We start from the raw sequence: 25,314 nt of genomic DNA, 5'->3' as shown, positions 1-25,314 counted from the left end.
ACCAGTCGTTCCGCCATTCAGTCAATTTGCATATTAGGGTTTTATTATATAGGATTAAAAATAAATTTTTATTACAGAATTTGATCTGATGCTAGAAAATCAATTTTTATGCTTTGGGCAAGGTTTATAGTGAACTCCTAGCAACTTAAATACATATTCACTTACATGACTGATTTTATAATAGCAGGCTGAAAATTTGATTAAAATACAAGTAGTAGGGATGTAAACAATCAATAGTAAAGAAAACCTAATGGTACTCAACAAAGCTCTACAAAACTCATGAGTAGTAAGGTACAGTAAAAATGGGTATAAATTCATTAATACTGAATTCTGCAATGTATTTTACTCTGATCAACTTTACTCACATATTGAGGGAAATGGGAAAGTGTCAATCACAGAGAATGCTCATAAAGTATCTGGAGCATTAAAATGCTTCTCAAGGAGTCCAAATAGACCCCCTGTATTGTGGTTCTAACTGCATCTACAGATATGTTATTTTACCAAGGAGAAAACATCTTATTTTTTTTTTACACACATTTAATTTTTTATCTAGAAATTAAAAAGTGGCAGAATAAATTTCTTGTTCTAAGTATGTTACTATAATTAAACCTTTCCTGGAACCCTACTGTGTACTTACCTTCTGTGTACATATTTCACTACCATTACTATCTTTCTGATATCCTCAGTGAAATAAAAGGACAAAGGCTTCTATTTTTTTTACATCCAAAAAATTTGATATTAAGCCAAATTATTTGACTGTAAATTTCTAAATTAACACTATACTTTATCCCTAAATTAAAACATTCTACAATATCACATCACCTCAAAATGAACTCAACAGGAATGTCAGCCTACAAAAGTGAAAAGATCACACTTCACACGGTGACAAGTGATGACTTCACTGATGTAAAGATATTCTGTGAGGATCAGCAAATCATTCACTCTTTTAATTACCTCCTACCTCCAACAATAAGAAATTTAAAGAGCATTTTTAGGAACCTCACTTTAACAGAAAGAATTATGTAAAAATATACATCTAGATATTTAGAAGGTCACATTCTTGTAATTATAAGAATGAAACTTCAACTCCCGTCAAAATAATTTAATCCTGTATCACATGACACATTTTCAAGTACCACCAAATAAAGGATTATGCATTGTCTTTCATGTTTTCAAAATACAAATCTCACAAAATCTCCTACTTTCTAAATATTCATGCAGGTTTTCTTTGAGAATGTTCTTAACATACTTGGCACAAGGTAATTATAAATTTGATCTTCATGTTTAAAGAAAGTATGTAGGCAACCTTCTAGCCTTTCACTCCAATAGACATCTGAATTGGACAACTGAATATGCTATTTTGTCATTCTATAACTGATGACACAATAATAGTTTATCACATTAAAAAAAAACTAACACTTTATCAAAGACAAATTTTACTGGATAGCAGCCAACTTTCCTTGGCAACATGTTAAAAACGCCAGCACTCATCAAACTTCTGGTAAAGTTTTTATTTGGTGAAGGGAAGGGCTGTTTAGGAAAAAAAACCAAAACTTTAAAACAGTCATCAGTTTGTTTTGAAGATATTGGAAATACCTCCACAAAAAGGTTTTTTTTTCCTAGGGCTGAATCATTTAACAGTTGACCTCAAAATTTAAAAACTATCATCACCTTCAGGAAAGCCTTCTTGTGATTTTGGAGGAGAAAAAAAAAAAATTAATCCTCTATCACATTATTTGCTAAATGGAAAATTAGAAACTGCTCACATACCAATCTAAGAGGGAAGGAGCATAACAATGAGCCCATTAACAAATTCACTTAATTTACTTCTGTAAGATTTACAGGATAAGATTTCAATCAAAAGATTAAGAAAATTTGAACCTAACTAAACTCTATAGCCACACTTTTTTTTCCCTCAAAAATTTTCATTTTCACTTCTAGTATTTTCTATTCTACTAATTTTATTTATTTAGGAAACCTTGGGATATCAGAAATAGGAACATTGAAGCACTAAATTAGATTAACACAAAATGAAGAAAAAAGAGGGTAAATGTGTACACACATAACTAATGACAAAGTTTTTTTTAAGTTCAAAGAAAGGTTTTCTATGAGAATAAAAATATTTGAAAAGAATAATACCTGAATTAATCAGAATTCTGACATCATAATGCTGTTCTGTAACCTGAATGTCTCCCTCAGGTGAAATTAATAAATCAAAGATTGAGTATATGGACCTATGCCGGGAGCCGGTCCATCCTTGCTGTTTCAAGGGACCTGGCATATATGGCATATGGTTCTTAATATGTTTGCTCACCTTCTTGGCGCTGTGTTTTAACCAAGGTCACCTCTCCGAGAAAGGTTGAATCCCCAGGTAGGGATTTTTCCCTGAAGTTAGGGAGGGAATAAAACCTCTTAACTAAGTGCCAGGCAGGTAATTAATCATTTTAACTATGAACAATCATGCTTAAGCTACATAATCTTTACTCCCTGAAATGGAGATAAGAAACGCCCTAACCTTTGGAATAGAGATTGATAGGATTGGAATCAACTGGTATAAATACAGATGTAACAAGACAGCAAGACACAGAACTTATAAGACAGAACCAAGAGAGATAGAACCTAGGCACAGAACCTACACAGAACATTCTCTAGAGACAGAAGAACTTCGCTGGAGAGAACATGGCAAAAGATCCTGGACTGAACCTGACTACAGAAATTGGCCAAGAGAACCTGACTAGAACCTGGTGACTGAACCTGGCTGGAGAACCTGGACAGAACCTGGCTGAAGAACCTAGCGAGGGAACATGGCTACAGAACCTGGCTGGAGAACCTGGAGAACCTAGCAAGAGAACATGGACACAGAACCTGGCTAGAGATCCTAACCAGAACCTCGCTGGAGATCCTGGCTAGAGATCCTGGCTAGGCTGCTGATCAACTGAACGCTGTCCCTGTGTCATTCCTTCTTCGCCGACTCCGTCCACACCTTTGGGGACCCCTGGACCTGCTGGGGTTGGACCCCGACAGACCTAGATCCTCTCTTTGCTCAGTCTTGATCCTCAAAAGCTGAGAGATAACATATTTCTACACTTAATGAACACCTTTGGTGAAATGTTAATTACATACAACTTTAGAATATGTTGATAAAGGATTTACAACATACAGAAGTCCACTTGGGGTAGCAGAAATTGAGTGTAAACCTAACATAGATTCAAATCCTGATTCATATAGGCATTGGGGGGAGTGAGAAGTATGACACTGAGAGAGCCAACCTTAGTTTCTTCTTTGAAGGAGGGACATAATACCTCAAAAGGATGTGAAATCTAGAATGTATGTATTTGTGCCTGGCCCATAGGATGCATTCAACAGACGTTAGTTCTTCCACTATACAGTTCCATATTATGAACAGCAAATATATATATATATATACTATATATAAAATTGCAGGCTACATGCCACTGACCTCCTTTCCTCGATCACAGTGAAAATTAGAAATTAAATAACTTTTATGGGGTGATGTGGGAGCAAGTTGGTAAAATTATTTCTAAGAAAATATTCTTAATAATTTCAAATAGCTACCCAGCAAGCAAAATTTTCTACTAGGAAATTCTTATGTGAAGAATGTCATGACAGACTGAATAGTTCTATAAATAACCAATAATTTGTACATGTACAGAACTGTTGAGTAAAAAATCACCATTAAAGTCAATAGGTCTTTCTCCACCTAGGCATATAAGGCCTTTGTGTTCTCACCTCACTACTACCTTTTAGCCACATCTCAAGGGATCACAAATATTCCCAGTTTTCTTCCAACCTCTCTGGCCACTCCTTTGCTGGTTTAAGCACACACACACAGAGAAGGAGCGGGGAATGAGGGGATAAACAGAACAGACACAGAGAGACATAGACAAAGAGACAGAAACACCAGCATAGCTGTTAAGTACTAGATAGAACTCTTAAGGCCCAAGTATTTTTCTTCTCTCTCTATGCTTCCTCCTTAGGCAAACTCATCTAGGTACGTGGATTCAATCTAAACAATAACTCCCAATTTTCTATTTCTGATCCTTTTCTATCTCTTTTCTAAGTTACAGACTCATATCCAACGGCTTATTTGGGTACCTTGGACTCCTTAATTGTCAAAGTTAAGCCTCATTCCTAGGGGGAAAAAATCAAATGTCAAATTCCTCACATAAGAGAATGTACTATCTTTGTAGATGGGCCTAAGAATTAGACTTTTTATAAATACACTAGAGGCCCGGTGCACAAAATTCATGCACCTGTGGGGCCCCACCCCCTAATATTCATGTATTTATGTTTATGTGTGTATGTATGTATATTTTTTTGTTGTTGTTAATCCTCACCTGAAGACATTTTTCATTGATTTTTAGAGTAGAAGGGAAGGCAAGAGACAGAGAGAGAAACATGGATGTGAGAAAGACACTTCAATTGGTTGCCTCCTGCACATGCCCTAACCAGATTGGGCCAAAACTGCATGGATGACAGGACCGACTGCTGGTGGCCCGCTCGGGCTCAGGTGCTGAGCGTATAGTGATTTTCTGTTTCTGCTTCCACTTCTGTTAGAGTCCTACTTGTAGAAGCTATAGATGTGGGCACAGCTCACCTGCTAGAACGGCCTCAGCCCCACAGAGACCAAGTGGCCAGGGGGAGGCAGACGTTCAATGCCTGAGCTCAGGGTGCGAGGGGGGGCCATCAGGGACAGGGCTGGCAAGGGGGAGGGGCCACAGGCAGTTGGGGGGGCCGATCCCCGGATTCGGCCAGTTGCCCGTAGCAGTGCGTATCAAAGCGACCAGTCACTCCGCCGTTCCAATTGCTGGAATTCATGCAAGAGTAGGCCTTCCTTCCCCCGGCTGCCAGCACTGGCTTCTCTTCGGCACCCGGGACCCAGGCTTCCCTTGCAAAGGTAGGCCCCACTCACCCACCGCAGCCCGCTGGTCAGGGCCTGGGCCTCCCTCTGTGGGGCGATCATGGGGCAATGGCCTGCACCCGTCAAATTGCATCACACCCGCCTCGGCTGGCCTGGCACCAGTGGATGTCATAGTGTGGTTCCGGATGGTCATTCAGATGGTCTGGATGGTGGTTTCGCTGTTTGGCCATTCAGTTTTATTATATAGGATAGACTAGAGGCCCAGTGCATGAAATTCTTTAACTGGTAGGGTCCCTAGTGGCTACTGGCCAGGTACTCCCTCTCCCTTCCCCCGGCTGGCCCCGCCCCTGGTTGAACTCCCAGACAACTTCCGGTGGAGGGGACAATTTGCATACTATGCTTTTATTATGTAGGATTTTCAAGTTCACTGGTATTGAATAGGCATTGAGAAGTGAAACCATCTGCACCCAGAGTTTACATCTACATTAACATCACTGTCCAGCTGTCTTCAACTACAAGACTTTACTATTCCAGGAAACCCTTGCCCAGGCAGATAAGAGTTGCAAATAACTTCATTGTTCACTTCAGGAACTTTCCCAAAACTCCATATAAACCAACATCAGACTATTCAACGTTTCAATAAAGAGCAGTAAATGATTGTTCACTTTCCAAGACTTTGAGAAATCTCACATCAAAACCCTTGCTTTGCTATGCTATCAATCCTAAACCACTATATCATGATCATTACTAATTCTATTCAAGTTCTTGCACTGAAATACTTGCTTCAAAGACTCCATATTCTCAACAAATGTCCCTTTGCTCTCCCTTTCTACTTTGCTATTCTTCTCTCTCTCTTTCTCTCTCTCTCTCTCTCTCTCTCTCTCACACACACACACACACACACACACACTTCACCCCATGTATCCTACTAATTCTGTAAAGGTGGTACTCTCCTTTACTACCCTAACCAATAAACTTACCGGTTATTTTTGGTGGTATTTACCAGGAGCCAACATTCCACATCATACCACATAGTTTCCAAAATGTTTGTCAAAATTCATCTCAGCACTACCGGTTTCATCACAAGTAGTTTTATAAGAAAAGGTTATAAGAAATCTTCACCCTACATTAGGCAGCATCCACTGATATTACTGGTTCCAGTTTCTTAATGAGTACTAACTTCAAAGGGATCATTAAACCAGTAAGGAGTTCTAAGGAAGATGGGAGCTAAATTACAGACAGGTTTACCAATCTAAGCAGGAGTCTTAGGAGAAACAGAATGGGGGGAAAATGAATTAATATGTAACAATACACAACACTAATAATCAGTAGAAGAAAAAAAGGACTGTTAAATATAAGTTAACAATGAAAAAAACTTTAAAAAAGTTTTCATTACTGTAAAATTATTTTTAAATCAAGATTTGGAATTTAGACACAGTGAAATGCTAAATATGTTTTCTAGAAAATTTGAGACATCTAATCCACCAATAATAAGTACACAAGCATTTATTTTCCTTTAAAGCACCTATAAAACCCACATGCATGCTTACAGGAGAGTAATTTGATAGAAAAGGCTAAGCATTCAAAATGCCTCAATGAGTGGAAGGAAGGACTCAAATTTTAAGATCTAAATGTAAAAAAGGAGACCATAAGTACTGGCAGAAAATATGAATGAACTCCTTATAATCTTGGAGTAGTGAAGTTTATATTTCAAAATCCAAAAACATAAAAGAAAAAATTATTCTACCACATGGAAAAGGAAAAATTCTACATTATAAAGAGTCTAAATATATATATTACAAATATATATATTACAAATATATATATTACAAATATAGGGCTAGTCTCCCTATAGAGAACTGAAACCAAGAAAAAAATAACAACCTAATGGAAAAACAAACCAAGAACGTGAGAGTTCAGAGTTGGTGGGGAGTAGGTAAGTGCCCATTCAACATATAAAAAACACTCAATGTTATTCATAATGAGAGAAATACAATAGTCTGAGTTATACCAATTCTCATCTGTCAAAGTGGCAAAATTCCCAGTGTTTGACAACACATTCAGCTGGTGAGGCTATGGAAAAATCAGCTTCTCATATTCAGGTAGTAGTAGAAAATGACAATTTGGCTACATCTAAAAGATTACAGAAGCAACTACCTTTCCTAAAAAAAATTTTATTTTTTAATAGTTTTCAATTTACAGAAAAATTGCAAAGATAGTATACCACACACCTATTTTCTGCTCTTAAGATCTTGTATTATTAGTATGGTACATTTGTCACAATTAATGAACCAAAACTAAAACATAATCAACTAAAGTCCACTCTTTATTTATTCCATTAGTTTTTACCTAAAGATGAGAGGGAAAGGGTGCGAAAAGATAAACCAAAGAACTCATCTTCATATATGCATAACCCACGGACACAGACAATAAATAGTGTGGTGTAGGCCTGGGGGTAGAGCGGGGACAGGGTGAAGGGGGTCAATGAGGGAAAAAGGGGGACATCTGCAATACTTACAACAATGAAGATTAGAAAAATAAAATAAATAAAATAAAATAAAAGCAGGCCCTGTGGCCAGTTTTTTTAACTTTGATTTTTTAATATAACCCAATGCAATTTTCTACAATCATCATTTTTAAATAAATAACTTACTAGTAAAATTATGTTTTCAAAAATATTTTTTTAAAAAAATCTTTGTTGAAAGTATTCACACAGAAAAACAGACTTCCTTGTTGTAGGTGACCATGACAGTTTTGAGCAGTGCTGCTCATGATTTTCTAAAATATCACTCAACTGGCATTTGTCTTGTGGTGTTTTTTTGTGTGGTTAGACTGGGGCTATGGTTTTTTTAGAGGAAGATCATAGAGGTGAAGTGCCTTTCTCATCACTTCATGCTATCAACATGATTTATGACTGTTAATGTTAATTCTCTTAGACTGTTCAGGCTGCTAAAACAAAATACCTTGGACTGCATGGCTTATTAACAACAGAAATTTATTTCCTACAATTCCAGGGGCTGGGAAGTCTAAGATCAAGGCCCCTGCAGATTCTGGGATCTCTTCAAAGGGAACTAATCCCATTCATGAGGGCAACACCCTCACAATGTAAGCACCTCCCAAAGGCCCCACACCTTCAAATATCATCATATTGGAAATTTGGTTTTATCATATGAATGGACACAAACATTTGATCTATACTATTAATATTACATATTGATATGCTGGGGCAGACTGGCAGACCCTGAGTGACGGACGGATGATTACTCTGACACACGTTTCTGTGAAAGAGAGGGCTAAGGGACTGCCTGGCTAAAGGAATCAGACAGCTCCTTTGCCTACCTCCTTAGGATTTTATTGTAGCAACAGCTTGTACTAAAACTAACAATTAGATACTATCAGCAGGGTAAGCATCCTTGAGAAGACACATGCATCTGTAGTGTCCTTTAAGCAAGGACGGTTTGAAGTCTAAATATAAAAATTCTAGTAAAACACCTGGGGGCTTAGACTTGTTTGGAAAAGTCAAGGCAGGGTCTGCCGCCTTTAGCAAGGTCCCCCTAGAGGCCCCCGACCTTTCGAATATTCCTCCTTACAGACTTTCCAACCAAGTCCCGTGTTTCCCCACTTATATTTATAGCATATATAATATATTTATAGATCGTATTCATAACATATAAAAGGCATACTATAAAATATATAGTATAATATTTACAGTATTAAACTTTGGTCACATGGCTGACATAGTATTTGTCAGGTGTTGCTTATGTCAAGTTACCCTTTTCCCGATTTTTCTACTCCTTAAATGGGGAGTATGTTATACCTCCTTGAGGGCTGAGTATCTACATAAATTATTTGGAATTATTCTGCACAGGAGATTTGTCTATTGATTTTATTTATGTATTTACTTATATCAGTATGGACTCATGGGTATTATTTTGTATTTTAATTACAACCCAATACTATCTTATTTTGTTGCTCAAATTATTTTAGTATGAGCCATTGGGAGCTCTTTCAGTTGGCTTCTGTGACTCTTTTACAAACTTCATTCACTGTTTTGTTTGAATACTTCCTTACTTTCCAGCATTACATTTCCAGTATCCAGGTTCACCTTGCACAGCCCTGGTTCCTTTATGGAAGAATGGTATTAGAAACTAAGAAACGGGCACCAGGTATGCTCACTGCTACTTGGGATGTTGTTTCTTCTAAGCCCTCTCAGCTGACAGAGCAAGGAAATACACGTGTGTACAGAAACATTTATCATTAACTTAGAAATCCTTGTTCTTAGAATCTAATTTTTTTCTGCAAGTACAAGATACTATATGTATGTTATTCATTCGCCATTGTAATAGGAAAAGATAGGAAACAATCTGAGTGTCCACACAGGACTGAGTGACTAAATCATATACCCATGCAAGTACTATTCAGCTGTTAAAAATAAAGAACTTTATCTAGATACTAGAGGCCTGGTGCACGAAATTCGTGCACTCAGGGTGGGAGAGCCCCTCAGCCTGGCCTGTGCCCTCTCGCAGTCCAGCAGCCCTTGGGGGATGTCCAACTGCTGGCTTAGGCCCGATCCCCTTGGGCAGCTGGACATCCTTAGCGCTGCCAGAGGTGGGAGAGGCTGGCTTCTGGCTGAGTGGCACGACCCCTGTGGGAGCGCACTGACCACCAGGGGGGCAGCTTCAGGGGGCAGTGCTTGTCATAGCGACTGGTTGTTCTGCCATTCAGTCGATTTGCCTATTAGCCTTTTATTATATAGGATGAAAAAAATCTCCAAAATAAAATATACATTTGTTTATATTTCCAAAGGAAAACATTGGAAGATTACACATAAGAAATGCTTATCTATAAAAATATATCTAATACTAAATCAAAAAGATGTAAAAACCTAAATACTCTATAACCACTGAAGAAACTAAATTGGTAGTCAAAACTCTTCCCACAAAGTAAATGACAGGGTCAAATGATTCCTCTGATGAGTTTCATCAAACTCTCAAAGACCAAGAATTTCAATCTCAATTTCAAAGAACAGAAGGAACACTGCTCAATTGATTTCACTAGGTTAGCATAGTGTTTGATCAAAATCAGATAAGAATACTATAAGAAAAAAATTATAGGATAATCTCTTCCATGAACTAAATGTAAAAACCCTAAACAAATATAAGCAAATTGAAAACAGAAATATATAAAAAGAATTATGAAAGAAACTCATTGTTTGCAAATGATATGATTGTATATATAGGAAATATAAAAGAATATAGTTTTAGCATTTTCTTCAAAAGGTCTTACATTTTATTAAATTTTGGAGATTTGCTATTTTTTTAATGTATAAAAAGGATACTAAACTTTATATATCAACAAAAGATAAGGGGAATATTTGAAGATTATAACCATTGCTAGGGAATTTAGATAAGAATATTTTTTTAAAATAATTTTCCAAAACTTAAAATTGAGTTCATGCAGTAGAAAACAGTAAGACACTGGGAAGCTTAATAAGCAATCATGCTCTGGCAGGATTGCTCAGTTGTTTGGAGCATCCTACCATGCCACAAAGGGTTGTGGGTTCAATTCCTGGTCAGGGAGCATAACCATGTGGGGAGTTCGACACCCCCAGTCAGGGTACATAGGAGAAGCTAAATTCAATAAAAAACATATCCTTGTGTGAGACTTAAAAATAAAAATAAAAAAGAACCAGTCACAAACCGTCAGCTATGCTTTCCCAAATAAGATAACTGCTTAAGCTATACCAATCAAATAACTTCCTTACTCTGCTTCCACATCTTCTATATACAAACCTTCCCCCATCTATTGATGGACTACTAACAACCTTTGGCTTAGGGTTCCCCAATTTGGCCTTTATACATAAACCTAAGAAAACCCCCCAAAATATAATAAAACTAGAAAATTCAAAGTTTTTAAAGCGAGAAAAAAATAAGATGGAATGATGGAAAGTTCTAATCAATTTGCCTTAACTTCAAATTTAATTTATATGTGACTGGTTCCTCCCCTTCACACTGCTAACCTCCAAAGTGTTTCTAAAACTCAAGAATTGCCTAGAACATTTATAAAACCCAAACTCAGAGATTCCAATTCAGTTGTACAGGGACAGAGCTTGAGATTGTACACACGCAGGCAGGTATGCACTTCTAGCTTTTTTGTTTGTTTGTTTGTTTGTTTGTTTTAAATCAACAAGAGTGCTTCTGAAGTTCAGGTTAAGGCTACTGACCTAGAAAAATACAAAATAATAAACAAAAATGTAAGATAATAAATAGCAAGCATCCAAGCAAATTTTATAACAAAAAGATAAAATGCAAAACCAATTTCTTCTTTTGATGGATAAGTTATATGACCTGTTATTCTACTTTAACTTCAGAAACCTGAGTCACAGACAAAAGTCATAAAACAAGGAAAGCAAATACTGTCTAGACTATTAAGATGTCAAACAAGTGGTATAGTACAGTTCTGAAGAAGGGGAACAGAGAGGGTACAATTAAAAGAAAAATTTGAGTATCAATGCGCTCATCAGGAAGATTATGACAGCTTTATTTCTAATTGGTCATTAGGTAAGAAACAATGAATATGCTACATTATTTAGTCCACTAGTCTATACTAACTACTCCTCGTCCCCCAATACACCTCAAGGATGCACTTACACCCATTAGTAACACCAACTCACCAATACATTCATTCTCAAATTCGGTGAGAATAGGGAGGCATTACTAGAAAATCTATGAAGTATGCACAGTTCAAAAAGCCAGAGGAATTATTTTGACATTTTGATTCAACTGTCCTTGTGATTCACTTATTTAGACATTCACTGACCCGAAGGAATGGATCAGCTAAACATTCTAGTACCATTACCAACAGTTCTCCCCATTATATTTCCCATAATATAATTTTTATTACTCTTTAACTGTGTGAGTACCCACTAGGTGCCATGTACTTTGCAAAGTGTTTTACATGTTATCATTTCATTTAATTCTCACAATCTCATGAAGTAGGTTCTAGCATTTCCCAATTTTATAGAAGAAACTGACCCTTAAGAGTTCAAGTAACTAGCTCAAGTTCACATGGATTATCATTTACTATTGAAGCAGTCTTTATGGAAAAAACAAACATATAACCAATTCTAAACTTTATATAATAAAAATGAGAGTTGTAGATTTTTTCCAAAAAACAAAAACAAAAAACTATACCTAAAATAAAAAGTGTTGTCAACCATTTTAGACCTTTCGGGGAAGAAAAGGAATCAGAGAAAAATAGAAATGTAAATAAAAATATTTGGAGAAAATGGAGGGTCAAAAATTCATGCTCATAAACTTATGAACAAAAATACAATGCTGACTCCACTGTTCTGAAAGTGATAAAATGTAGGTAAATAAATCATGACCTTGAAAAATTAACTGATATAAAAAATTTAATGTTTTAAGACCATATCATAAATTGAGGAATATGAAAAACCACAAATCTCACAAATTATAAAAACTCATTTTTAAAATGTCACATCTCAAATGTTATCAAGCCATGCTGATTTCTAAAACAAATCTAGTTATATAAGGATCTACTATAACAGAGGTATAAGTTAAAGCTCAATTACAAAACTCAATAAAATGTCTTTAACTTAAAAATTAGACTAGTTTTTATTTAGTTAATCCCAATGAAAACTACGCTCCTAGTTAAACTCTCAGGGTAACAGGAAAACATTAAATACATTGTCTATCCATTTGAGTGCAACTCTGTAATTCACTTCAGTAAATGCTTTTAAGTCTAATACTATACTATATAGCTAAAGTGCTAGATTTTATTAATAAAATTTTAGCAATTAAACCAAATTTTACTCGATTATTGACCAATGTTTTTAGACCTTATGAAATAGATAATTTACATATAATTTGTAATTTTATATTTCAATTTGTCAAAAAAATAACAAGTTAGTACAGCTTATAGGTAATTAAAAAGGCCCAATAAGTCCTGGCCAGTGTGGCTCAATGGTAGCATGTGAGCCTGTGCACCAAAGGGTTGAATGTTAAGGGGCATATACCTGGGTTGCAGGTTTGTTCCCTGGTCCCGGTGAGGGTGTGGGCATGAGGCAACTAAGGTGTCTCTCCACATTGATGTTTCTCCCTTTCTCTGTATCTCTCCCTCCCTTCCACTCTCTATCAATGGAAAAAATATCCTCAGGTGAAGATAAACCACAAAAAGAGGCCCAATAATGCTCTAAATTGGCCTATAAACTGCTTCCAGATTACTCTCACACAAGTAATGTCTATGAGTACTCCAATACTCAAAACCCTTTGATGGATTTTTATTTTCTACTGTATTGAAATTAATTCTTGGCTCTTTCTAGGCCATAATTAACTTGACCCTAATTTACTAACTCAATGCTGTTTCTCCTAATCTCATCAATTCATTCATGCAATTGAATAAGAAATAATTTGGGGAATATACCAAAATTAAAAAAGCATAGTCCCTGTGAGGCATAAAGCCAGCCAAAATGGGAGAGATTGGTAATTAATTACAGTGCAATGTGTCAAGTACCATAGTAGACATAAGTGTTATAGCCAAATTACCATAACTCTGCCAGAATGGATCAAAGAAGACTTCAGAGGAAGTGACATTTATCTTTAAAAATGAGAACTTATCTCCAAGTGTCACAGCACTGTAATATCAAGACATTTCCTCACCTTTGTATCCTAGCACTGACCATAGTGCTAGTACAGAGTATGAAGGGCACTTGAGATATACATAGATAGATGGATAGATGGATGGATGGATGGATATCCGGAAGGAAAGAGGAAGGATAAAAGGGTAAAAAGGCATACACAAATATAAATATACAGAAAGAATGAATACTTTTTAACCTAAAATGGGGAAAAATCAAAAGTGGTAATCCAGATGAAGTTTTCAAAACCCTGACATATGAAAATGATGATAGGAAAAGATAAATATAAAAGATATTTAGGGCAATAAAATCAACAGGATTTGGTAACTGACTGGACTGGGGCAGGGGGGCGGGGGGGAGGGGAGCACCTTAGAAAAACATAAGCTGCTGCAAGTGGTTAGGCTGATGGTGCACTCACTGTGATTAGGAATGGAGGTAGGGCACAATAAAAGTTCAACTTAGGTAAGGGAGCACTGAGAGGCAATATCTGGGAAGTATAGTTAGAAAGGAACTCAGAAAAAGAGGTCTGGATTGAATAGAAATAAAGAAGTGGAGCTCGTCAGCAGATAGGTGATAAAAACAAAGCACTAAATATGGATGAAACTGTCCAAGGAACATGTAAAATCTAAGGGTTGGGCCAAACACAGAACATCCCAGGCAACCAATACCGCTGTTATGTCATATTATAATACTGCCACATTTAATTATATTTTTATAACATTTACAGGTACTAAACACAATGTTGTGGACACAAGAAATGCTTTAAAAGTACTTACTGATTACACCCCTGAGTAAATTGGAAAATCAAATTTATTAAGTAAAGTAAAGCCATAAATAAAGGATGTCTTAAAAATAATTCAGCAAAACATGCTCAAGGGGCTAAAGGAATCCAAAATTTACTTCAAAAATCAATTTACTTTAAAAAATCAATGAAAAAGTCTCTTCCCACCAGAAATAGCAGTGCAAACCAGTTATAATACTGAAATCTGGAGTTATGTTACGTTCTTTTAAAAGTCTATTTTTAAAATACATATTAATTAATTTAAAGGATAATGCCTCTAAATTTGGAGTGTTAAGAGTCCCAATATTATCAATATTTACCAAGCTGTTTATATCATTTGACATTAACACACACTAATAACAAATATTAACCACTAACTGTAAGAATATGTAGCAGTATTACATATATCATTTGAGAAGAACCAAATGAGTTAGTAACTAACCTAAAATATAGTAAAAAATAAATTATTCTAGGGTCCTTTTCCCATTCTTTACAAATACTCATACAAAATTTAGAGTATTCTCGAAAGTACTTACGTACACTAACAAGTAATTAAACGAAAACAAGAATATGCTATTAAAAGGTTGACAAATCTTTTAAATTAACTTTTATGACAACAAAAAAGAAAGCAAATCTCTATTTTTCAATTTAATGGACTACTGTCAGGTCAGTAAAATTTTCTGTTGTTTAAATGTGAACAAGAAATAAGATATATATCAACAATACTAATTTGCAATTTTTATATCATAAGGGTTGGTTCTCAGTATAAAAAAATATGCCCCAAAATGCACAATCTGGTTTTAGTTCCATTTTTCAGGGATATATAACCATATATCAATAAAAACACAATATCAAAATTTACACTTTAATTAAAATACGCAAGCAATATCAAAACCAATAGGCAATTATACATATGTACATGTGGACATAACATTTATCTACTTTAAGGCAAAAATTTCATCCAGTACTGAAGTAAACTACACAGAATGCCTCTGGGCTATCTTCTTTTTTATGGTATATGCTCAAATAATGCAAACTAATTTTAACACATGAAAAAGCAAAATAAGTAAACATATAAGTAAAAATAAACATATTTGTATCACAAGGCCAAATATAATTTTTCTTTTGCTTTGCAGCACCCATATTCATTTTATGCCCATAGAACTCTAGCTGATAAATCCATGATTAAAAATAACTCTACAAATACTTTAAATATCTTTTTAGCATCTTGACTTTAATTCATTTTGAGGTATAAATATATCCTCCCTTATCCATTTTGTATAATTTGATATTTTTATGAAGTAGAAAAGAGAATTTAAAATCTAATTTTGATGAACTTTTACATTTACCACGTTTTAGACCTCTCTACAGCACTCAACAATCACATCCCCCTAGAGCAGTGGTCCTCAACCTTCCTAATGCCGCGACCCTTTAATACAATTCCTCATGTTGTGGTGACCCCCAACCATAAAATTATTTTCGTTGCTACTTCATTACTGTAATTTTGCTACTGTTATAAATCGTAACGTAAATATCTGATATGCAGGATGTATTTTCATTGTTACAAATTGAACATAATTAAAGCATAGTGATTAATCACAAAAACAGTATGTAATTATTTATGTGTTTTCCGATGGGTCTTAGGCGACCCCTGTGAAAGGGTCATTCGACGCTTAAAGGGGTCGCGGCCCACAGGTTGAGAACCGCTGCCCTAGAGACAGTGTTAACATGGTTTGAATGCCCAAACAGAAATCTTCAACCTGAAGACAATTACTTAACTAAGGCCTCTGCTTCCTCATTTAAAAACAGCCACAATCAATAGAGAATGAAAGACCCAAAGCACAGCTTTAAAAGGATGTATTTTGTTTCTTACTAACAAATTAGAGTACTTGGTAGTAATAAAAAATTTCAAAAAGCAAGAAAAAAAATACAGGCACAATACCTACAGCAAGCATGTCAAACTCGTGACCCACAACAAATATTTTTGCGGCCCAGGCAATATAACAGTATGTAAGAAATGTTTTAATAAAAATTTTTTAACTTAATTTTTACAATATCCTGTTATACATAATTAATAATGAACTACAATGTTCACTAATGACTGATTACTATAATCACGTTGCTTGCATTTCCCTTACACACCTTACGCACATGCACACCATTTCTCTTCACTAATTCTAGCAGTGAACATTTTAGCAGCTGATTGCCAAGTCATTAGTCTTGTACTGACTTGTTTGGTGTGCGCAACAGGAAATATTTCACTTTTGGAGAACAAGAAAAATAGGTTTATTTGCATTACGCTTATTAATTTGTGCAGTTATTCAGTGTCTGGAAAGTTAATGTTCAAGAAAAAATATTAATTTTTATTAAAATGTTCTATTATTTTATGTTAATGATTACTCATTTATTTCAGCCCTTTGTATTCAGCATGTCTCTATCAAAATAAACCTACGTTTCTATGAAAATTGAAGTTTTGTGTGTTTTTTTTTGCGGCCCACATAAACTTAAACCTTGTTTATTTGGCCTGTGTTAGCCTTTTGACATGCTTGACCTATAGAATGGGCTTATTGTATTTAACAAAGTAACACTTGGCATAGTACCTACCAAAAGATATTAACTAAGGTTATTTCTTTCACATAGCTTATATCAAAACATTTTTTTTCAATAGATTTTTATTCATTACAGAGAGAAAGGGAGAGGGATAGAAACATCAATGATGAGAGAGAATCACTGATCAGTTGCCTCCTGCATGCCCTCTACTGGGGATGGAGCTCGCAACCCAGGCATGTGCCCTGACTGGGAATTAAACTGTAACCTCCTGGTTCATAGGTTGACACTCAAACACTGAGCAACACCAGCCAGGCCAAAACATGATTTTAAAAGGAGACTTTGGAGAGCACGATAATTTTCACTCATCCGAATATGCCATAGATCTGTAAACCACTTCAAATACAGTATTTAGTATCATATGTTACTGCAGAACACATTATATACAACTAGTGGCCCAGTGCACGAATTCATGCACAGGTGAGGTCCCTCTGGGTGGCCTGCAGGGATGGGGCCAAAACCCACAGTCCAATACTGCCTGCATCTCCTACCTGCCGCTCCCACTCGTCCTGGCCCCACTGAGCCTGTCACGGGCTCGTGCCCAATCAGTCCCCAATTGGGAGAGGCTCGAGCCACTGCAGCAACTCTCATCAGCCATGAGCCCTGTGTCTGGCGCCCTTCCAAAGGGAGTGGCCTGCGGGATCGGGCTGAAACTGGCTCCCTGACGTCCCCCTAGGGGTCCCGGATTGCAAGAGGGTGCAGGCCAGGCCAAGGGACCCCACCGGTGCACGATCAGGACCACGGAGGGACCGCGGGAGGGCTCCAGGGCTTGTCTGGCCCATCTCACTCAGTCCCGATCAACTGGAACCCCAGAAGCAAGCTAACCTACCTGTCTGAGTGTCTGTCCCCTGGTGGTCAGTGCACATCATAGCGAGTGGTTGAGCGGCCTTAGCATATCATTAGCATATTATGTTTTGATTGAACAGTTGACCAGTCACCAGACAACCAGACACTTAGCATATTAGGCTTTTATTTTATAGGATAGCACTCCATCTACTAGATTTATAGATAGACGTGTATTAATTTTCCAACCTGGCCAACAGAGTGAAAACAAGCCAGGAAAGGTAAGCCACACTCAGATATAGTCAATACATTTTGCTGGCCATTGGCAATTCCTCTTTTCAGGTCAAAATTCTGCAGATATCAAAGCAATTACCAACTAAAAAGCCTGGGAGCAAAATAATAACAAAGAATCCACTCATGACAGAATTCTTGGCTTATTATAAACATTTCAGAATTATTTTTTTATAGCCACTCTAATAGGTCCTCTTCCTACCACTTCAAAGAAATTACCCACATTATAGATCAAATGCTAGTAAGCTGAACAGATTTTCCACTGTAGGCAGTTTTCTACCTCACACATAATGATATGAACTGTTAATTTCAAAGCTCATTTTCAAATGCCATAAACTTATTTTTTTAATCTTCATTTAAAATGCAAAATTACTAAATCAGTTTATAAACTGCATTTTAAATAACTCTTTCCCCTGTAAAAATTTAAGCAAAAATTACACATTTAAAATTCAGGGAACATAAAATTATTCTTCCTTCACATGTATGCAAGAAGGCAATTTTTTAAGTAGATAAAATACTCTAAAGAATATCTAATAACCTGGATTTAACATGTCTCCTTTTTTTTTTTTAACAATACTTAAGGAAGTATCCACCGTGTAAGTATAAAAGCTATATAAGAAAATGCCATAACATGAAGCTATCTACACTAATAAAAGACAAAGATGCTAATTGACTGTACCTTTGCTATGCCCAAGCCACACCCACCAGCCAATCACAGTGACTATATGCAAATTAACCCAACCAAGATGGCAGCCAGCAGCCATGGAGCTGGAGCAAGCAGGAGGCTTGGTTGCCCCGGTGGTGGAGGAAGCCAAGCTTCCCACCCGCACTGGCCAGCTGTGGCCTCCACAAAAGGCAACAAAGTTTCAATTATAGAAGATAAATAAATCCCAGATACCTGCTTCCAGCCAGCCTCCAGTGGGTGCTTGGGTAGCTGTGGGCTGTGGCCAGCCTGCAAACAGCCATCAGCCACTCACCCAGGCTGGCCAGGCACGCCAGAAGGACCCCCATCCTGAAGGGTGTGTGGCCAGCCTGAAAACGGCCCTCAGCCCCTCACTCAGGCTGGCCAGGCACCCCAGCGGGACCCCCAGCCTGATCCGGGACACCCTTCAGGGCAAACCAGCCGGCCCCCACCCATGCACCAGGCGACTATCCTATATAATAAAAGGGTAATATGCAAATTGACCCTAACAGCAGAAAGACTGGGAATGACTGGTCGCTATGACACACACTGACCACCAGGGGGCAGACACTCAATGCAGGAGCTGCCCCCTGGTGGTCAGTGTACTCCCACAGGGGGAGCTCTGCTCAGCCACAAGCCAGGCTGATGGCTGCCAGTACAGCAGTGGTGGTGGGAGCCTCTCCCACCTCCTCAGCAGCACTAAGGATGTCCGACTGCAGCTTAGGCCTGCTCCCCGCTGGCAAGTGGACATCCCCTGAGGGCTCCTGGGCTGCCAGAGGGATGTTTGACTGCCAGCTTAGGCCCAATCCCCCTGGGGAGTGGGCCTAAGCCAGCAGGTGGTCATCCCCTGAGGGATCCAACTGCAAGAGGGCACAGGCCGGGCTGAGGGACCCTCCCAAGTGCACAAATTTTTGTGCACCGGGCCTCTAGTAATTTTTATAAAGACTAGAGAACAGTAATAATGATTCAAAATGTAGTGCCTTATAAATATTCAGGACTATTAAACAATATGGACACTACTATCTCCACTACTGAATATCTAGCTCAGTTGTCATTATAGCTTCCATTGTCCACAATAAAGTATTTGTAGTTTTATAGTCATTCATTTCACCAGTAAAAAAAAAAAGGAGGTAAATATTGCTGGACATTAAGAAAAAAACAAAAGCCTTAACAGCATAAAGTATTTTAAATGCCATCTCTTTCCACCATTAATTGTAGGACTGAATCTATCTGAAAACTAAAAATATCAACAAATATATCCATTAAAATCTGCTTAGTCAACACAGCTATTCTGCTACAGACAAAATAAAGTTTAATTTCTCTCTTTTTTTTGTATAACCAATGACTTATTAGAACAAGATTACTGGTGTACAAAGCTTACCATACAATGAATCAATTCTTCCAATTTCATCACTCTTTACTACATATCTCTCGTTTCCTACTAGTAACCAGAGAACATTTGGCAACCTACACTGTTTCAAATACCTAACACTAAAAGTTACTTTTTTGGGCCTGAATCCAAGGATGAGAATAAATCACAAATTTTACAGAAGCTTCTTTTAATAATAAACAGATTGGGATATTAACAAGACTTTAATTATTCATATACTTTTTCTCTGATTGTAAAAGTATGTGAAAATCTGAAAAATACAGAAATGTATATATTTCTTATCTACCCATAAATCTTTGTTAACTTTTTGGTAGATTACCTTCTAGTGATAATTAAACTTCTATTATCTAATCCAGCGGTTTTCCACCTGTGGGTCACGACCCCTTTGGGGGTCGAATGACCCTTTCACGGGGGGAGGGGGATCACCTAAGACCATTGGAAAACACATATAATTACATTGTTTTTGTGATTAATCACTATGCTTTAATTATGTTCAATTTGTAACAATGAAATTGGGGGTCACCACAACATGAGGAACTATATTAAAGGGTTGCGGCATTAGGAAGGTTGAGAACCACTGAATTCTAATCAGACACTAATAAATATGGAGGAAAAAAGTGTATCCTCGATAAATAAATGTTATATAAAACATCAATTATTAATGATATGAACTGTTAATTTCAAAAACATCACAAATATGTTAAGTGGTGGTGCCTGGAAGGGGTGGGGTTAGAGAGTCCCACAATTCAGACATTGGTTCCTAAACTGAAATCCTTTCACAATTTTTATAGTGTCAACATTTTAATGGTAGCAAGCAACAAGATATGACTGTTCTTACGCAATATCAACACTGATGCCTTACATCAAACAGGCTTTACTTTTATTTTCTTTCCATTCACATTTCAATGATTTTATTTTTGCTGTAAAAAAATCAATAATACATTATATCTGCATAGTAATCTTAAAACAGATAAATTCAAAGACTGAGCTATTTTCTTTAAAGCCCCGCATTTAAATTGTTAGTGTTTCTGGCACATGAGATGGTTTATCAGATAAAAGAATAACACTTTTCATATTCCAATATTCTCTCATAAAAACAATACTGTATTCCCTAAATATAGCCAGTTTTTCCTTTTGATCCAACTGTTGTTTATGAAACAATGTTAGAATTATAAAGACTAAAATGTCTTCATTAACAAAACATCATCCCAACATTTCATAAGCCAGCTACTTAGTATCAGAAGAACAAAACCAATGGTATTACCACGAGCTAATTTTTCCCCTTAATATTTGGTTGAACCTTGTTTCTAGCTTAAAAGGAGGATTTTCCTCTACTCAGGGCATCAAAGGTCTTAAGATCCCATTCATTCTCTTCTGCCCAATGATTAACAAATAAACCTAACATACAGTAAGTCCGCTTTGTTCCTCTGACCTTCTTACACAAGCATCCCTTAAAAGAAATCCAGAAACCATCAGCAAAGTTTGAGGAAAGAATTGTCCTGTCTCTAACTCAAGCATTTCCTGCCAGTGACAGGTCGGGCTGCTAGGAATACACGTTGCCGACCCTCGAAATCGCCAAAACTCCCAACAAAACTGGCCACTTTTGTATCTAGGAAACTAATCTGCCCACTAAAGAGGTACCAGACCATCACCAGCAACGTGTCTTTGGTAGACATCGCCATAAAAAGGACGGACGAGCGCCACACATTGCAGCCAAATGCTTTTGCCTTTTTTTTTTTTTTTTTTTTTGCAGAAGAAAAGCTAATTGTGAACGGCCATGTGACACTGTAAGATCCCAGAAAGGAAAGGGTGGGAGGAAGAGAGAAGAGTTCAAGGCAGTTCAGGGTCACAACAAGCTCAGGCATCCTGTCATTAGCAAACGTTCCCCCAGCTGAAGGCAAAACACCGCTTACCCGAAAAGGAGCGGGTGAGCAGCAGGGGGAGAACGCGGGGAAAACCGCAGGCGAGCCGCTGTGGCCGCGCGGGGGTGCGGGGCGGGCGGCGATCGGAGCTATCCAGCGGGGCGAGGGTGCCCAGGCACCGGGCACCGAACGCCGAGGAAGGCGGCTGCGATGGAGACAATACTTGGCAGTCCCCCCCATTCCCCCTCCTCTTCGGTCCCTGCCGTTTCCCACCTTCCCTCCACCTCTGGTCGGGACCAACCCTCGGGGGTGGGACCCGACAGCGGGAGGGCGCCCCGATCTTTGTCTCGGCCCCGCGCAGGGCCGCTCCCCTCCGCCCCCGCCTCCGCGCTCCCACCCGCGCACACCCCCCGCGTCTCCAAGGCGCCCGGAGCGCCCCGGCCCGCGTCCCTTCCTGCCCCTCGGGGCTGCGCCGCCACCCCGCCCCGGAGACCTTTGTGTCTCGGGGGACTTTCTGCCTCTTCCCCTCCTCGGCCTCGCGGGGAGCCGGCCTCCCCCGGAGACCAACGCGGCAGCCAGCGCCGAAGGCGGCGGCCCGAGGCGCCTCTCGCCGAGGAGCCCGACAGACATCCCGGCCCCGGAAATGCCTCGACGCCCCGAGGCCCTCGCTGCACCCCAAAGGCGACCGGCACCCGCGAGCCCGCCGCGCCGCCCTCCCGCAACTTCCCGGCCGGGCCTGACCCCCGCCCGCCCGGCCCCCCGGCCCCAGCGCCTCCCGCCCCTCAGCCCCGGGTCGGCGGGCAGCGGGGGAAGCCCGCGCCGCCGCCGCCGCCAACTCACCAGCAAGTGCGGGGGCCGCGTCCCGCGGGAGGCGAGGCGAGGCGAGGCGAGGCGCCCGGGGAAAGCGGCGCCGCCGACGCCCGCGGTGACCGGATGCAGGTCCGGGTCCCGGCAGCTGGCAGAGCGAGGCGCCTCCGAAGCGCAGGCCTCCCCGCCGCGGCCGCTGCCCACTCCGCCGACGAGTCCGGAACCTCGGGAGGGGCCGCGCGGGTCCCTCACGCGTTGCCAAGTCCCCGGGTCAACATGGCTCCCGGGCCGCGAGCCGCGCGGGCGGCCACTAATCCCTCGGAGGGGCCGCGGGATCGAGGCGGACGGGCGGGCGAGAAGCAGGCGCCGAACCGGCGGAGGCGGTGGCCGAACGCGGGCAGCTTCTCGGGGGCCGGACGGCGAGGAGCCGAGACCGCGGCGGCTGCTTGGCTCGCGGCGTGTGCGTCGCTTTCTCACTAGGCGGCTGCGGATGGACGGCTCCGCCTCTGCCCCGGAGGAGAGCGAGAGAGAGCGAGCGAGCGAGAAAGAGAGAGAGAGAAAGCGAGGGGGGAAAAAGGACTTATTGGAACGATCCAACCAGCGGTGGCGGAGAAAAGCGACCGGCCGCCGAGCTCTCCCCACCCCCGCCGGAGACGCTCGCTGGGGGCAGCGCGACCCCTGCCGGCGGCGGCGGGTGGAGGCGGGGCTGGCGGGCCGGGGGCGGGGCCTGGCGGGCAGGGCGGGGTATCCCCGGGAAACCCCCGAGCTGGGGGGCCTCGGCCTCGGCGGCCGCCTCCTGGAGCGGCCGGGACCGGGTAGGGAGGGCGAGAAGACCCCGCGGGACTGAGAAGCCCAGGCAGGGTCTGTCCACAGCTCCCGGGGAAGAAGTTACCCGAATAGGCCAGCCCCTTCCTCTTCCTCCCCCCCCACCCCCCACCAAAACAAAAACCCTTGCTTTCCATTATGCTAGTAATTATGTAATTAAGACACCCTTGCCGCAGTCGTTCACTGGTTTTCTAGAGAGTTGATGTCAAAGGGCCCACACGTGGGCATGATGATTGCTGCAACTTTTCTCCTTGATGGTGCGTGGGTACCAATGCAGCAGTCGTTTCCTCGCGCAGCATTTATTTATTTGAACTTCGAATGTCTTTATATTCCGTTCTTGGCGATATAGTAGATCCTCAAGGACTGAGGGTCTAGCTGGGATGAAAGATATTCAGGGGACAAGTATAATGACAATCGGAGCCGTATGAGAAGGAAATGCTAGGTGCTGTGACAACGGAGGAACTACTGCGTGGGTGGTTAGGTTTTGTTTTCTTGGAGGAGGACTGCGGAGACATTGGCCCAGTTTCTGCAAATGTTTTTACTTTCTTCGTTTTCCAGAGGCTAAAAGCTGGTTCAGCACTGAACAGCAGAGTGAAAGTGAAGACAAACTGAAGTAATACTGACCCACTTTGTTCCAGTAATAAGGATAAAAAAAAAAAAAAAAAAGTAAAAACAAACATAAACGCCCTGACCGGTTTGGCTCAGTGGATAGAGCGTCGGCCTGCGGACTGAGGGGTCCCAGGTTCGATTCAGGTCAAGGGCATGTGCCTTGGTTGCGGGCGCATCCCCGGTGAGGAGTGTGCAGGAGGCAGCTGATGGATGTTTCTCTCTCATCCATGTTTCTGGCTCTCTGTCCCTCTCTCTTCCTCTCTGTAAAAAATCAATGAAATATATTTTAAAAAAAAACAAACACAAACATAAACGCCTAGAGGGAGATAATGAGAAGACTGAAGAGAATGGGGACCCTATGTAGACATCCTCAACAAGAAAGAAAAAGTTAACCACATAATAGGCCTGGTGCAGTGAGATATATTTTTCCCATTTTAATACTAGGAAATAGACTTAATAAATTTTAACGCAATTTCAAATCACATTATGATGTAAAGATCAGACAATTATCTTCTTGGGTTCCTAGATGAATCCTTTCCCCCTAAAATTAATGCCTGCTGACTTTTTCTGTTTTGTTGGGCAAAGTTAAATGTATATACTGTACTATCCAACAGTTATACATTTTTCAATCGGACTTCTTCCATGCCTCTAAAATTACCAGGATCCATAAATTATCAACATTTATGCTCTACGAATATTTAACACTTGCTTATCATCCAAGAATGCAAAGGTAACACAAGCTTTTCTTTAGAAACTGCTTAAAAGAGAAACCACAGACACTGTTAATGATGCTTTTTGGTTTGTCTAAATCCAAGAACTTTATAATATAGCAAGAAGAAGCATTCTTCTCAGAGGTCTTTTAAAATTAGAGAGATATTTATATAAGGCCTACTTGTATGACACATTTTTCACATACTTTCCTTATTTAAAAAATAACTGTATGCCTTTTTGGGCCCCTTAGTAAATATTAAAAATTAAAATAAGTGAGGCTACAAATTGGCATCCTGAGTTTCACATTAGTAATTCCCCATACATACCATTAGGTTGGAATTCCTTCATTAGAAATCAAGATTGTTCTAATTGCCTCATCTAGAGCTGTTAAAGAGCACTGTTTCCTCTTGCTATATCTTTATTAC

The 25,314-nt window shown here is 39.6% G+C and overlaps 1 protein-coding gene across 2 annotated transcripts in view; it reads right to left on the bottom strand.

The window, feature by feature from the left end:
* The window catches only part of CDK17 (cyclin dependent kinase 17), an 87,740-nt gene extending 64,823 nt beyond the window's left edge, over window positions 1-22,917 (bottom strand). The window contains exon 1 of one of the 2 annotated variants that reach the window (XM_059681925.1): window positions 22,778-22,917. The gene's annotated coding sequence lies outside the window, so the exon portion shown is untranslated. Of the gene's footprint in view, window positions 1-20,913; window positions 21,932-22,777 lie in introns of those variants that run through there. The other variant, XM_059681926.1, reaches the window with a different exon arrangement.
* Between the last annotated feature and the right edge of the window lie 2,397 nt (window positions 22,918-25,314).

Source organism: Myotis daubentonii, chromosome 2 (assembly GCF_963259705.1).
Source record: "Myotis daubentonii chromosome 2, mMyoDau2.1, whole genome shotgun sequence".
Taxonomy (NCBI): Eukaryota; Metazoa; Chordata; class Mammalia; order Chiroptera; family Vespertilionidae; genus Myotis; species Myotis daubentonii.
The sequence above is the reverse complement of the archived record's forward strand: the minus strand, read 5'-3'. Positions and strand labels throughout refer to the sequence as shown.